Here is a 15,152-nt window from a genome sequence, read left to right as displayed (position 1 = left end):
TTAAATTTTTACATTTAGAGTATTTTATAAACTGCTATGGCATTATGAGAAAGTCAAGGAGTTTAGAATTCAGTTATGTTATACTCCCTATTACAGCCCCACCCTCAGACCAGACTGCTGTTAGGAGGTCTCAGAGAACCCCCCAGTTCTTGGTAATACTTACCAAAATTAAACAATTATACATTCTGTTTTCTGATATCTGCCTTTCTGGCTAATGGGTTAAAGCTTCAGGAGAGCAGGTACCATCATGCCTGTTGAATTCATACTATCTCCAGGGCCTTCTACATAGGGTACTCACTATTTGTCAAATGAATGAAAAAATAAGACATTTAAAACAGTATTAGCCTTAGAAAGAAGCATATCTAAAATTATAAAATGGTATGTAATAAAGTTCCCCTTATTTGGAAACGTCATCCACCTACATAACAGAATCTAAACTGGCAATACATGAGGTGGTGACTTAATACTCAAATAAATGATATAAATCTTGCTACAAAGAAATCAATATAGTAAATTAAGATTGCCCTGTCTGAGGAAATAGATTTTATACGAGTTTTGGGTATTTTCTAATTCTTCTCAATCACCACTATAATTATATATACCTTCCACCATTACTGGAAGGTAACTCTAAACAATAATTAATCTAGTAAATCTAGAGTAAATTTGCTAGGCACTAGTAAATAAGATATGGTGGTTGTCCTCGAGAAACTTCGAGCTGGTAAGTTAGAATATATAAAAAGATGACAATATAAAGCAGGATGTACTAAGTTCCAGTGAAGTGACACAAGCATTCTGCAGCTCACTTGAGTGCAAGAATAGCAAGCATGACCCAGACTAAGTATGTATGTCGTAGTTAGCCTGGTAATGGAGACAACTGGGGACTACGAGGAGAACTGGGATAGACTGACGGATCTGTGAGATGACATTATGAAGAATCCAAGTGACTACAACACACGGATAGTCAATTCCCATGCCTACAGGGGCAGGCAAGAAAGGAGTGAAGCCTGCAGGATGAAAATGCCGACAGCAATTTGGTCTCAACGTTGGGGCCAAGAGGATCTCTTCTGGGGAGTATGGTGGGCTACAGAGTACAAACCCCATATAAAAGGGGAAGTTGTTACCTTGCTCCCCAAAACTCATTGCCAGGCCTTCCGGCTTTTCAAAAGAAGATATAAAATTCAATTTTTTTTAAGTGAAAAGTTTCAACTTTTAAAAGTTGGCAAATAATTATTTTCATGCTATGTTAAAAACCAAAATACGTCTGTAGCCAGTCTTCCCGGTGGGCCACAGGTTTGGAGCTCTGGTTTGGGATATTGAATTCCATGCTCAAGAGATCTGGACTTCATCCTGTAGTCACTGACTTAAGAGACTTAACGTTTATTCCAAAATTTGCTTAGTTTTATACCTCTGCACACTCCAGTATTTTACCACGTACAACTCTCAACACTGCCAAATTATTTCACAGTGGTCTTGTGTATTTCTCCGTTACAAGCCAATTATGTTCATTTAACAAACTGTAGAGTGACTTATAAGTTTCAGCTGAAAAAACATTCAAAATGATACTAATAAAGCAGTGTTGACAGAGCAGTGCCTAAGAGAATGCTGACATTATGTTACACCACAACCCACTAGAAACACACACGCACAGTCCCTGGAGCTCCACTTCTCAAAAAACATGCACCATAATCCAGTGCAAAAGAAGAGTCTTTGCTCTTTCCAGCATTTTCCCATACTTAGCAACTTTCTAAAGACTATTACTACACTTTCTTTTATCACCAAACAACACTTGAACACATGTAGCAAAGTTTTAATTCTACCATTCACTGTAAGCTTTTAACTATCCAAAAACAATATTTAAGTACTAAAGGCTGATGTGTTAACATTTTAATAAGCTTAGGGAAAGAAAAGATAATTAGTATCAGAGACTTGTTGATTCGTTTTGATGACAGTATTACAGAAAGTTAGCATTATAATTCAAAGGTAATTCCCAGAAGAGAAAATTCTTGGTGCATAATTATGATATACAATACAGAACTATGAAAATTGCTTAATCACATGCTTTGAAATAATATTCAGAGTGGAAGCTATCAACAAAGTATAAAAGAACTATTAAACAAGCAATGTTTCTATTACTTAAATTCTTCTGGCTCTTGGGAACCCCTACCCTGAGCCATCCATTCTGTGAACAAAGGCCTCCAGGTTCGTGGGGCACTACGATGTGTGCCTGGTCAGCTCAAATCTATCACCATTGCCGAAAAAGAGGCTAACTCAAAGCACATGTCTCACAGGAGCTCTCTTATACCCTTTTCATGTAAAGGATCAATGGGTTGAAGTAAGGAACACGTCTTTACTAGAAACAGAAAAGTCTCAACACAAAGTGACAGTGCTTCCAGGATATAGTTCTTATCTAAAGGGATGCAACATAGAATAAAGACACTGCATTACAACTGATTTTCTATTTCAAAAGAAACAGACTACAATCTATACGCTGGGAGCTTTCCCAATAATAACCAGAGGGAAGCTCAAAGGCTCCCCATTACCCCCATCCCTGTCAGAGCCTGCTGAAGACCCCTCATGGCCTCTAGTATTCTGAAGTTCTACCCCACATTCTATCAGACATATTAAAAAGTACTCACATTCAATACTGTTTATAAGAAACTGAACAGAAAATAAGAATTATCAGGGTACCTGGGTGGCTCAGTGGGTTGAGTGTACAACTCTTGATTTCAGCACAGATCATGATCCCAGGATTATGCCATCAAGCCCCATGTCAGGCTCCTAGCTCAGTGTGGAGCCTGCTTAAGATTCTCTTTCTCTCTCTCTCCCTCTCTCTGCCTCTTTCCCCTGCTCTCATGCTCTCTCTCTCTCTCTCTCTCTCTCTCAAATAAATAAATAAAAGGAAAATTATAATTCTCTTTCATAAGCTTTTTATTCTCTCTTGAGCCCACTCCAGTCACGTTTTGCCCCACCCCTCCACTAACACAGCACTTGTCAAGGTAACCAATGACTTCCCTTGCTAAATCCAATGAGCAACTCGGTCCTCACCCTACCTGACCTCTCAGTAACCTATGACGCCACTGATTCACTCTCTCCTCCCTGAGACACCTCCTTTACTTGACTTCAAGGATATTCTTCCCATTTCCCTCCTATCCATCTGGCTGCTCCTTCTCATTCTCCTTTACTGGTCCCTTCTTACCAACTCAATCTTTAAAGGCTGAAATACCTCAGGTTCAGCCCAAGTGCCTTATCATAGAAAAATAACTCTCAGTTCATTCTTCCCATTTTGTGGGTCAACAGAAATAAGAGTATCTTCTAATAATAACACTTATTTAGGAAATGGAGACAATTAGATCCACTATGTTAGAAATGTGTGCATAATTCCTATGTCGTAAGATAATTTCTTAGGAGATTTCTTCTCTTCTTCAACAAACTGTAAATACTAGCATGACCCAAAGCTTGGTCCATGGACTGTTTTCTCTGTCTATTCACATTCCCCAAGGGATCTCATCCAAATTCTCTCGGCACCTGCCAAATTTGAATCTCTAGCCTGGGCATCTGAAACTCCAGAATGCTATCGAACAACACACTCAACCTCTCTACCTGGAAGTCGAAGATAACGTGTTTACAACAGCTCCTTGTTATCTTTCCCAAACCAACCTCAATCAGATCCCCACCTCAATTCATGGCAACTCCATAATTATGCAAAAAGCCTTGATGTTATCCTTACTCTGATCTCTCTCATATTCCTCAAACAGCTGGCCAAGAAATCTAGGTGGTGTGATCTACAAAATAAACCCTGGTTATTTCTCACCACCTCCTCCACTGCTATTGGCATTTCTCAACTGGATTGTTATCAACAACTGCTAACCTGTATCCCTGATTTTGCCCTTGACCGACCACCCTGCTCCATTTTTCTACCTCAACACAGCAGCCAGTGATTCTATTAAAATGTAAATCAAACCCTTACTCCTCAGCTCAAAGCTTTCCAATGATTCCCCATTTCACTCAGAGTAAAAGCCTAAGTTCTTAAAATGGTCCACCAAACGGGCCCTACGTGACATGCCCCCTAAACTTCTCTGACCTCATCTATTACTGTTTTGTGACCTTCTCATTGTTCCGGGAACACACCAGGCACACTTCCACCTGAGACCTTTGCCGGTCTCTCTGCTGAACAATGTTCTCCAGGTATCTCTGTGTGGCCAACTTCCTCTCTCGAGTCATCTTCTCGGTAAGTCCTACTGTGGCCATTGTATTTCAAATCGCCAACACGGTCCCAGGATACTTCATAGAGACATAAAACCTATTTCTGATGGGCTTAGGAAACTTAATGTTTTAAAAACATTCATAAGTTCAAGATATTATTCAACACATAACAAGCATGGGTTGTGCAGGGTAGGTCCTGCTTTTAAAGAACACAGTGGGATGATACATCACAATTATTCTGGAGGATCCTGTGCCTATTTTGACTGGCTTCTAATTATGCTGTTTAGATGTAAATGTGTCTTTTTCTAATATGCTTAACTCTTTCTTAAATGTTCCTTTTGAAACTTCCAGACTATTAATTTCCATTGAATGAGTGGTTTAAAATCTTAAGCTTTGGGCCTACTGAGAGAAAATTATAAAGGGGTCTGACCCACATTATAGAAACTATGCCAATGGTGGGGATGGGGAGGGGAGAAATAAACAATAATTGCTTTATACCAATAATAGTGGTTTTCTTTATTTTTTTTTATGTTTATTTATTTATTTTTAAGGTGGGGAGAGGCAGAGAGAGAAAGAGAGAGAATCCCAAGCAGGGTCCACACTGTCAGCGCAGAGCCTGATGCGGGGCTTGAATTCACAGACTGTGAGATCATGACCTGAGCTGAAATCAAGAGTTGGATGCTTAACTGACTGAGCCACCCAGGCAGGTGCCCCAGTAGTAGTTTTCTTTAAAAGCACATGTAGTTTATAGGGTACAAGAGCAAAAGACATGGGCCACTGGTAGTCTTTAAGTTTAAAAATACTTTGTTCGGCCTTCATTATCATAAAGAGAGATTATTTTTTAATCTGTAGATTTACTTTTTAGCATCTGGAAAGGCATATATATCTAGCAAGCAGAAGCTGAGAGCCTGAGTAAGACTACTGGAAATCAGAAGAGAAATAGGAAAAATAACTCAATCAATTAGTGGTCAACGGGATAGGCCAGCAGATATTCTCAGTGCTGTGATATAGACTGCCCAGTATCTGTAACTGAGAAACACTAGGTTTTGTTGCCTGTTGAAGGTCATCGAAAACAAAATATAATACCATCCCATGAGCTGCTTATAAATTAAAGGCTCAGGGACTTCCAAAAAAACTGTAAATCCTATACATCATTTTTTTTTTTTTTTGTCTTAAGTAGTAAGAGCTAACATCAGTTGACAGTTTGCTATGTGTCAGACCACGCCATTGTTTTCTACGTACTCTTTCATATAGTAATCAAAACAACACTGTGGGATAGTTACTATCATTATCCTCATTTTACTGGTAAGAAAAAAGAGGTTCGGAGAACGAAGTAACTTCCTCAAGGTTACACACAGGAAAATAGTGGAGCCTGGATCTGTGCCCCAGAGGATTGATTCAAAGATCTTGTTGTTACCGTTAGACTTTTCTGCTTCTCTTCCATGTTGCCTCTGAAATGTACTATTCTTTTCTGCAGTAATTTCAGTGAGGAACTTGTCAGAGACATGACCCTATGGTGAGCACATTTTTTTAATTTTCTAAGATTGCACATGCTAGGTTTTTGCTGTTCTAAGCAGTATTTCATTGAGCAGAATATATTTACTACCCATTTGTAACACTTCTGCTATTTTACTTGTTTTTCACTTTCCTCATGAGCCTAAGTCAAAATTCTGAGCCTTTTCTTAAACCATGAAAAATGCCCTTTTCCCCTTTAGGGAAACATAAAAGAAAAAAAAAAACATCTACATCATTTGTTTTCCTTTGTAAGCACTTTATCTGTTAGATTTCTCATAATCCTCTGTTTTACAGTAAATGCTTCCTGGAGACTGCCACAGACATCAGCATCAGAATTTCACTGTTGTTTTAGGTAGAGACAGGATGTTTCCACAGATATTTATGAAAAGATAACTTGAAGGAGGGGGAAGCGTGTCCAAGGGAGGAGAAAAGTGTATAACCAGTGAGGACATAATGGCAGGAAGAGGCAAACAAACAAAGACTTTTTCATAGTATCTTCTTAAGAGTGAACTACTCTGAAAATATTTAGAAAGCAGTCCTTTGAAACTGAGTTCCAGCCTAGATCACTTGTGGATCAATGAAACACTGAGTCAAGAGGGACCTCAAGATGTCACCTACCTGGCACCTGACACCCAACCTCTCACTAGAAAGTCCTAGAACACAGGAAGAAGGAGAAAAGGGCTCTGCATGGGAGCAGAGGCAGACCAGCCTAGAGGAGGTAAAATTCTTCCTCACTGGACCACTGCCCTGTTTTCTCCGGGCAGGTCTGAGTCTATCTGAACAAAGCCACACAATCCCTTTGTGTTGACAGAAAAAAGCACCCCATCCTGAGGCCAGTGGACTCACTGCAGAGCAGAGGGCCGGCTGTCAGCCCTCAGATGGCGCGAACCTAGACCAGACTGAGCGTGAGAAGGAGCTTGTTCACTTGGTGCTGTCATTACCTGTGAGACTCTGAGTCACTCAACCTCACAGGGCTTCAGTCCCTTCACTTCTAAAACCTGATGAGGCTGTCTGCCACCTATGGCCTCCTCCCTCTTTCCAGTTCTCAGTTAAAATCTGGCAAGATCCAGTTGGTATGTTCCTGTGTCCCTGAAACAATAGGATTCCGTGGACTGAGCTGAGACTTCAGTGTTTTTGTAATGTTCCTTTCTCTTTTTTTCCCTTACGTTTTTGAAGTAATTTTCTCTTTTAATCTTAAGACTATACTCTCCTTTCAACTCCAAGGTGCTCGACTTTTCTTGAGCCTTCAAAAGGTCCTACCCCACATATTAGTCCCATCCCCAAGTGTCCATCGACAGAATGGATAAATACACTGGATATATTCATGCACAGAAAAAAAGAAAAAAGAACGGCTACCTGCATCAATGTGGACATGACGCTATGCTGAGCTGAAGAAGACACAAGAGAGAACTTCTATTTGATTGCACTTACGTGCAGTCTGAGTGGGGCGGCTGGGTGGCTCAGTCAGGTAAGCGTCTGACTCCTGATTTTGGCTCAGGTCATCATCTCAGGGTTCGCAGGTTTGAGGCCTGAGGGGCTGCCAGAGTGGAGCCTGCTTGGGAATCCCTCTCTCCCTCTCTCTCTCAAAATAACCATTTTTTAAAAAACCATCTAAGGGGCGCCTGGGTGGCTCAGTCGGTTGAGCGCCAACTTCGGCTCAGGTCACGATCTCGCGGTCCGTGAGTTCGAGCCCTGCATCGGGCCCCTGTGCTGACAGCTCAGAGCCCGGAGCCTGTTTCAGATTCTGTGTCTCCCTCTCTCTGACCCTCCCCCATTCATGCTCTGTCTCTCTCTGTCTCAAAAATAAATAAACGTTAAAAAAAAAATTTTTTTTTAAAACCATCTAACCTATGGCAATGAAAGAACAGTGGTTATCCCTGGGGCAGGGACTGTGAATGTAAAGATAGGCTTCTGGGGAGCAGATAATGATGTTTTTTCGGCTTGGATGCCAGCTGCCTGCATATGACCACTTCGTGATATACTTCTGATCCGTGCATTTGCCTGGTTGTATCTACTGAGACTGGATAGTACAAGTGCCACTACTAAATAATTACTCATTTGATGTAAGTACACAAAGAACTACCCAAAAAGCTAAGTGAGCTTTTCATTAATTTCCTAAAATCTTCATCCGGAATTTGCTTAATTTTTATAATCATTTCCTCCTTCATATGAAACTGTGGCTAGAAGACAGTATAAAATAATTGTTTTTCTCTCTGTCTTCATGTACCTATAAAATGTTACTACTCAAAGTTGTATCGTATCTATGTACAAAGGCAGAGTTATTCGAAAACAGCTGAAAATATCCCTGGATAATCAATTAGGAATACTGAGGTTCTAAATAGATCTTTTTGGTCCAAATTATCCCAGTTACCACATTAATGAAATACACTGGGTCATGGCAAAAATCTCTTAGTTTCTTGCTGTGCAGACTAAACTCTGCTAGGAAAAGGCCACACGAGTGGGAAAAGGCATTGGAGAAAATGCTGTGCTACACACAGCTCCAAGAAAGCTCTAGTCAACACTGCTGTCTCCTTTGGCCTGTAACTGGTTCATCTGAATTTGATGCAGTGCTACATTTTTCTCCTCCTGAGACGATTCTTCATGTCAGATCAGAGATTTCTTTCCTTTCCCCCTCCCACTGTTGTATGATATCGTTTTGATCAGTATGGTATACTGCATGATTGATTCCACTTGATACGTATCAAGAGTGATATCATACTCTGATGCATTACTTGCATCCGAAGTAATTACACCACCAAATCATGTCAGATAATCTGGAAGCACTGATAGCTTGTTTTCACTCAAAATCTTATCATAACTATGGCCATTATTACTGTAGAGCCCCTCTGGTCTTACAGCATGGCAGGCAGGCTGTCGCTCTCACAAATGCTGGGGGAGTAATTAAATATTTGTAGAACCAGGGGCACCTGGGTGGCTCAGGGAATGACCTTATGGTCCGTGAGTTCGAGCCCCGTGTCGGGCTCTGTGCTGACAGCTCAGAGCCTAGAGCCTGCTTTGGTTCTGTGTCTCCCTCTCTCTCTGCCCCTCCCCTGCTCCCACTCTGTCTCTCTGTCCCTCAAAAATAAACATTAAAAAAAAATTAAGTATTTGTAGAATCATTAGAGTTTAGACAAAAAAATGTTTTTAATCTTCAAAATGAGAAGTGGCATGGGTGGTGGTGGGGCACAATAATAAGCATCCAGTCCCTAAACACTATTTAAGACCAAAGCAGCAATTTAACACAAATGCACACAAGCTTTCCAGGATGAGTAGCACATAACAGCACCATTTCATATTGTATGCAGATTTTGTAGGGCACTTTAACATGAATCCTTTTTTTCTCTGCTAAAAAAGATCTTGCTTTTTAATTTCCACTTTTAAATACAAAGTTTTCTCTACTTCAGCCTTGTTTTAAATATGCATCCTTCTAAGTTCAGATTTTCCTTGCAACTCATTGTCCAGTATTCTACTTCCTCCTTCCTCTCAAATTATTCCCTTAACCTGTTTCTACTTATTTTTATAGGCCCCCAAAGCCTCTTCCTCAGGATAATGTGCAATTCAAAAAACCCTCTCAACTACCCCCTGTATCAAAGTTTAACTGCAGAAGCCAACAATACTATTTTTCCTGTTTGGGTTTTAGGAAAGATATGTTTTAACTAAAATTTCACCACTCATAAAATTCCATCACTATTTCTTTTCCATTCCCCCCTCCTACATTCAACTGTTTAATATGCAATCACAATGTAATCAAACTCTTAAATGTATAATTACATAAACAAAGACTTCTTAAAAATATATAATTTTAAGTGTGTAACACACACCCTTAGTAACACTTAGTAACTTTAGTGTTGGAAGTACAGATTTTTTTTTAAGTACTGAAGTTTTCTTCTAAGTTGTTTGTTCTTTCTTGGTGTGGGAGCAGGGTACAGGATCATCATATGAGGACCAACTGCTTTATCAGAAACCACAAACTGTGTTACAACAGGATCCTATTAAAGACTGAGAACGCACTTATAACTCTTTATAAAAATAAAGTTGGAATTGGGGCGCCTGGGTGGCTCAGTCGATTGAGCATCTGACTTTGGCTCAGGTCATGATCTCACCATTCATGAGTTCAAGCCCCACATTGGGCTGGCCACTGTCAGCCTATCAGCTCAGAACCTGTTTCAGATCCTCTGTCCCCCTCTCTCTGACCCTCCCCTGCTCATGCTCTCCCGGCAAATAAATAAATATATTTTTTTAAAAAGTTGGAATTGCATAAATGAAAGCCAACGTTTCTATGCTTTGTTCATAAGGATACACAATACTGAATACCTCTGGTTTTCCTACTTATGAAACACACAGGCTCATTTACCAAACCAGGGCATTTATAAGGTTTGCATTCATGTGGAATAGGAAAAACCTATCTCTGCATAAATAGAGAAAACTTTCTATCCTTGAGAATGCTTAAAACAATTTTCAAGTGACTTTACAGAAGGCCCCTAAAATTTAGTTCTGAACTCAGAAAACCACCTAAGGGACAGTTTGTGAATGCCATCTGGGATCCAGGCAGTTTCATCAACAAAAGGGAAAACTTGTTGAGATCATCCAAATCTAAAATTCACATACATTTTTACATCTGGACTGAATTAATCTTTTCTTGGTACTGGCTTTCATGTAATAAAATAATTGTTTGCAGGTTTTATTTTTTTTTTTTAAACCCACAGTCTCAGAAATCAAAATGTGCAGCATCCACGCTGAAAACTACAAAGAACTCCTTTATCAAAAAAGTTAGCTGTGAGACAGGACTCATTTACACTAAACTCTGAACTTGACAGTTCAGTCAAAAGCAATTCTGTTTGAAACTTTCATTTCAAGCATCTGCCACAAAAGGCTACACAGTCTATTATGTCATAAGTTCTGAAAGCCAAAGGCTTTATAAGTGTAGTTAAAAGTGAAAACAAAGTCCAGAAACCAGAAAAGCTCTACAACCCCCTTCTCTGGATTCAGCTAGCCCAACTGGATGAGTTTTTACAGAACTTGTTGCCAGAAGTGATCACCTAGCACATGGGCACTTTGCTTTCAAACAAGCAGGGTCTTCCTCCTAGCTCCTATTGTTTCACTGCAGAGCTAGGAGCATCTTCAACCAGCAAGTTCAAATTATGTACTTGAAGCTGGTAGCTTACCCAGGGTGCCCCCCAAAAAGGAGGGAGTGGAAACACGGAAAGATTTCCTTTCCCTTAAGATGTTTTGAGTTCTGCAAGGACTGCTGATTACTGTGGTCCATCAGTGTCAGATCTCCGGCATTTTTACAAGCAATTCAAAAGGGGGAAAATTAGTTCCTATTACAGTCAGTCTGCTTTCTGGAGAAGATATCCTGCAGATAACTTGATAGAAGATATCCCCTGGGGGACCCTTCTCATCTAATGATCCCAAAGGTCCATTTTAATTTGAAATATAAATCCAATATGTTTACAAACATACGGAAAGAGCATTTAAATGTCAGCTGCCTCATATTGTGCAGTATTTTCCTTTTTAACGTAATACTTTTATTTCTCAAAACCACACCCAAGGAAAATGATTAACTGCTACAAGTTTTGTACTACAAAGGACAACAGCAAAAGCATCTGTTTTCCTGTCTCTCTCCTCTGGTCTTCTCCCCTCCCCCATCTCGATGGTGCAGGCTGTAAGTCTTGGTGGTTGTTAAAATTACTTTCTACAAGACTCTCATAATACTGCAGTTTCTGACAAACTTCTTATCCTTCAACATTGCTGAGCCTAAATTTATGTGCTGCTCTAAGAAGACAAAATCCAAAAGTCAAAAGCCTTTTTAATGACAGATGTATTACGGAAAATTTTCCCCACAAAGTTTTGATGCTGTGAAATATCAACTCCCTGAAATCACAGAAAGGAAATGACTTACATTCTTGGAAAATGAAGCCACTAGCAGCTTTCTCCAACAGTATTTTCTAATCCCTAAACTACACCCTGTGGCAACGGGGAGTATTTCGTGCAAAAACTGAATTTAAATAGATGCTTATAAACCCAATAAACAAACATCGTCGGATCCCAGAGAAAAACAGAATCAGACACTTTTTCTGCACACTCAAAAAACCTGGAGAGCACAGGCTTGAAGTCAAAAGCAACCTGAGAACGCTTGCTCAAGTTTTCCTGCCCCACTGTGGGCCATGCAAAGCTCCTGAGGGAAATTCTGGCAAAACAGATTTTTGCCAAAAAATAAAAACGAAAAGGGTGTAAAAGAGCTAATATTTCTTTGGACACTTAACTTCACAACTGCACGACCTGAAAATCTGCCAGTTTTCGTTTCAACTTTAAAATATGCTTATTTTGACACCTTTCCATTTATTCATGCCCTAAAGAAAACGCCCTCACTATTAGGTTACGCTGTCCCAGGACTCGAGGTACTGTTATTAAGCCCTGTGGATCTCACAAGGGTGGCCCCCAGCGGTCCATACGTGACAGTTCCCGGTCCTCCTCGAGGACAGGCTGGTGGTCTCTGCTGCCCCGGGCCGGGCCTGCGCGCCGCAAGCACCTCCAGGAACCCAAATTCTGCAGGCCGCGCCCCCCACTAGCATCCCACCGAGGCCCCCTTCTGGCGCCGCCGAGCCCCAGCTCAATCTCGGGCTCCCCGATTAGACACTTTCAGGGTCCGTGGGGCAGAGGCTGCTCTCGGGTCCCTTCCCGCAGCCGGGCTGCCCTCCCCCGGAGCACGCACAACAGGCGGCAGGGCACCCAGGAATTCAGGGTTCACGCGCTGGCCCCGGCGCCCCGTCAAAGTGGCGACCGATGGGGCGCAACCGACAAGCGCCCCCGGAACAGCGCGCCAGAGACCACTGGGGAGCCGAGCGCGGCACCGTGAGCCCGGGGAGCAGCCCGCAGCCCCGGCCGGCCTCCCGCCCTCGCCGCAGAGGCGGCCCCGGAGCTCCGCGCCTCCCCCGCTGCCTGGCTCGGCTGCCCCGGGGCCCCGGCCTCCCGCCCCGGCGTGGGCGAGCTCTGACCCGCGGAGAGGCGACCTTCCAGCCCGGTGCCCGAAGCCCAGAGTCGAGGAAGCAAAAAGAAGGCGAAGAAAGACGCAGGGAAGACACTGCTTTGGCTAGGGCTCTCGACTCCCAGAAACCCTCCCAAAGTCCCGTCCAGCCGCCGCCGCCGCCCGGCCGGCAGGGGGCACAGTGGGTAGCCGGGGCGCGGTGGCCGGGCCAGGGGACAGACTGGGAGGCCCCCAAGCGCCGAGCTCCCGCTCATACCTCCCAGAAAGCCCGGAGCACCAGGCGTCGGACTCTTCCCAGGTCCTCGTCCCTTCCTGCCTGCGCCGCGCCAGCCCGGCTCCTCTCAGCCCCTCTGCCCCGGCAGCTTGTCGAGCGCTCCGCGTCCGCCCCGCCCCCCCGCCCACGCCTCCCGCCCCGCCCCCAGAGGCTCCGCCCCCACGCCCGCCCCGAGGTGGCGGGGGTGGCCGCCGGGCCGCGGGAGCAGAGCGCCTAGCTCGCGGCCGCACGTGGAGTGCCTGTCGGCCCCGCCCCGGACCCAACCAAGCGTCCCGCGGAGGGGTGCCGCGACACGAAGGTGGGAGCAAACGGAGGGAGCCACTCCTCTCGGGTCCTGAGGAAGGAGGAGAACCCAGAAGGGCACCGTACGTGGACCACTGCCATCTAGCCCTTACCCTCACGCGACAGATGCGGGAGGGGACACTGTCAGCTCCCCCCTTCTGGCCGAATGGCCCTCTCCGACGCTCGGCCCCGCTCCCCGGGAACCCTCCCTCCCGAGCCCAAGTCTGGGTGGGCGGGGGCGGCTGTTTGGCCTGAGCACCGTTTTACTAATTCTGAACGACGGAGTGGAGGGAGGCCACTCTAAGAGGAGGCGATCCCAGCGGAGGAGGCTTCGTGACTCCTAGCTTCCCTCCCGTCTTTCTGTCCCGCACCCACCGGCCCACCCACCACTCGGGACGCCGCGCCCTCGCGGGTTTTATCCTAGATGGTGGGGGCGCCGCCCGGAAGCCAAGCCTCCCCTGCTGAGTCTCTCCAGTTGTGAAGGTAGACACAGCCTCTATTGGCTGTGCTTTTAGTGTCCGTGACCCCTCAGAAATTTTATTTGCCCGCTCCTGGAGGTGGCTGGAGAGAGCGCCGGGTGATGCAAAGGGCCCCCGGAAGGTGTTTTTACGGAATTTTCTTGGGTCTGGGAAAGAGCTACGCCTCTTTGGTCAACCTGTGCCCACTAGGACCTGCTGCTGGGAACTGGAGCCAAGGGAGAGTCACGTCGTCCCCAGACCCCTGGTGCACAGTGCTCCCGCCTCTCGGGCTTCTGCCCTCCTAGGTCTTATGTTGATTGCTGACCCAGTGACCCCTGGCCAGTGTAGCAGTAATACCCCACAGGGCCCTTCACTAAAGGAGTAAGGCTGTGTATGTTTCTGGGTCTGACAAATGGGTGAAGAGACCAGAAGAGGAGGACCTGAGAAAGGACAATACCCAAAATCAGATTTATGCTTACAGAAGCCAACTTAAAAATTGCTCTGCTCTTTTAGTCCAAACATAAATATGTAAAGCTGGCTGTTACTGGTCGAAAGTATGCCTGTCTGTGTGCCTCGTTTGCTTGGCAAAAGAAATTCACTTTTGTGTTCATTAGGGCTGAAGCTAACTTGGAATAGTTGCCTCATTGACAGCTTTTACAATGGAGGAACTATGACACTGGAACTGAATCTTAGAAGCAGCTGTGATCTTTTTTCACAATTGATAATACATTCAGAGCTTATTTCTGATAAAGCAAAGCAGCAGTGTCTAAGGGTATTGCATTTAAAGTCATAATTCCGTTATGGAAAAAAGGACCAGAACTACATTTCAATGACTGCCTTCTAAAGTAGTTGTATTTAATTAACAGTAAAATTAAAAATTGGCTTACACTGGTTGACGACAATGTAGGCATTTAAACGTGGAGGCTCACACTTTTCTCTCGCTTTTTTAGATGCATTCAGAATGAGTGCACAGTAAACACTGGTTGATAAGATCTTAAATTAATTTGATGTCTAATGAGATAATCCAGCATTTCATAAGTAAAGATAAACGAGATAAAGGAGTAATACATTACTATCTTGGAAAACAGTTCCTAAATCTGATTTCTTTTCAGGCTTTCTGCATCTAGTGGATAAAGAACAACATACTGTAGGGTACCTGGGTGGTTCAGTTGGTTAAGCGTCCGCTCTTGATTTTGGTTCAGTACATCTCACAGTTCAGGAGTTGGAGCCCTGAGCCCCACATGGGGCTCTGCACCGACAGTGCGGAGCCTGCTTGGGATTCTCTCTCTCTCTCCCTCTCTCTGCCCCTCCCCAACTTGCACATGTGCTCTTTCTCCCAAAAATAAACTTAAAAGAAAAAAGAACAACATGTTGTTAGATTGTGAAACATTGCTGCAATATAAAGTAATTAGGTAATCCAAGGAGCAAAATA

At 43.6% G+C, this 15,152-nt stretch overlaps 1 protein-coding gene across 2 annotated transcripts in view; it reads right to left on the bottom strand.

The window, feature by feature from the left end:
• The window catches only part of FRMD6 (FERM domain containing 6), an 80,898-nt gene extending 67,845 nt beyond the window's left edge, over nt 1-13,053 (bottom strand). The window contains exons 1-2 of one of the 2 annotated variants that reach the window (XM_042989692.1): nt 12,963-13,053; nt 164-297 (exon numbers count right to left, since the gene is read on the bottom strand). The gene's annotated coding sequence lies outside the window, so the exon portion shown is untranslated. The remainder of the gene's footprint in view (nt 1-163; nt 298-12,962) is intronic. The other variant, XM_042989694.1, reaches the window with a different exon arrangement.
• Between the last annotated feature and the right edge of the window lie 2,099 nt (nt 13,054-15,152).

The sequence above is a fragment of the Panthera tigris genome, chromosome B3 (assembly GCF_018350195.1).
Source record: "Panthera tigris isolate Pti1 chromosome B3, P.tigris_Pti1_mat1.1, whole genome shotgun sequence".
Classification (NCBI taxonomy): Eukaryota; Metazoa; Chordata; class Mammalia; order Carnivora; family Felidae; genus Panthera; species Panthera tigris.
The sequence above is the reverse complement of the archived record's forward strand: the minus strand, read 5'-3'. Positions and strand labels throughout refer to the sequence as shown.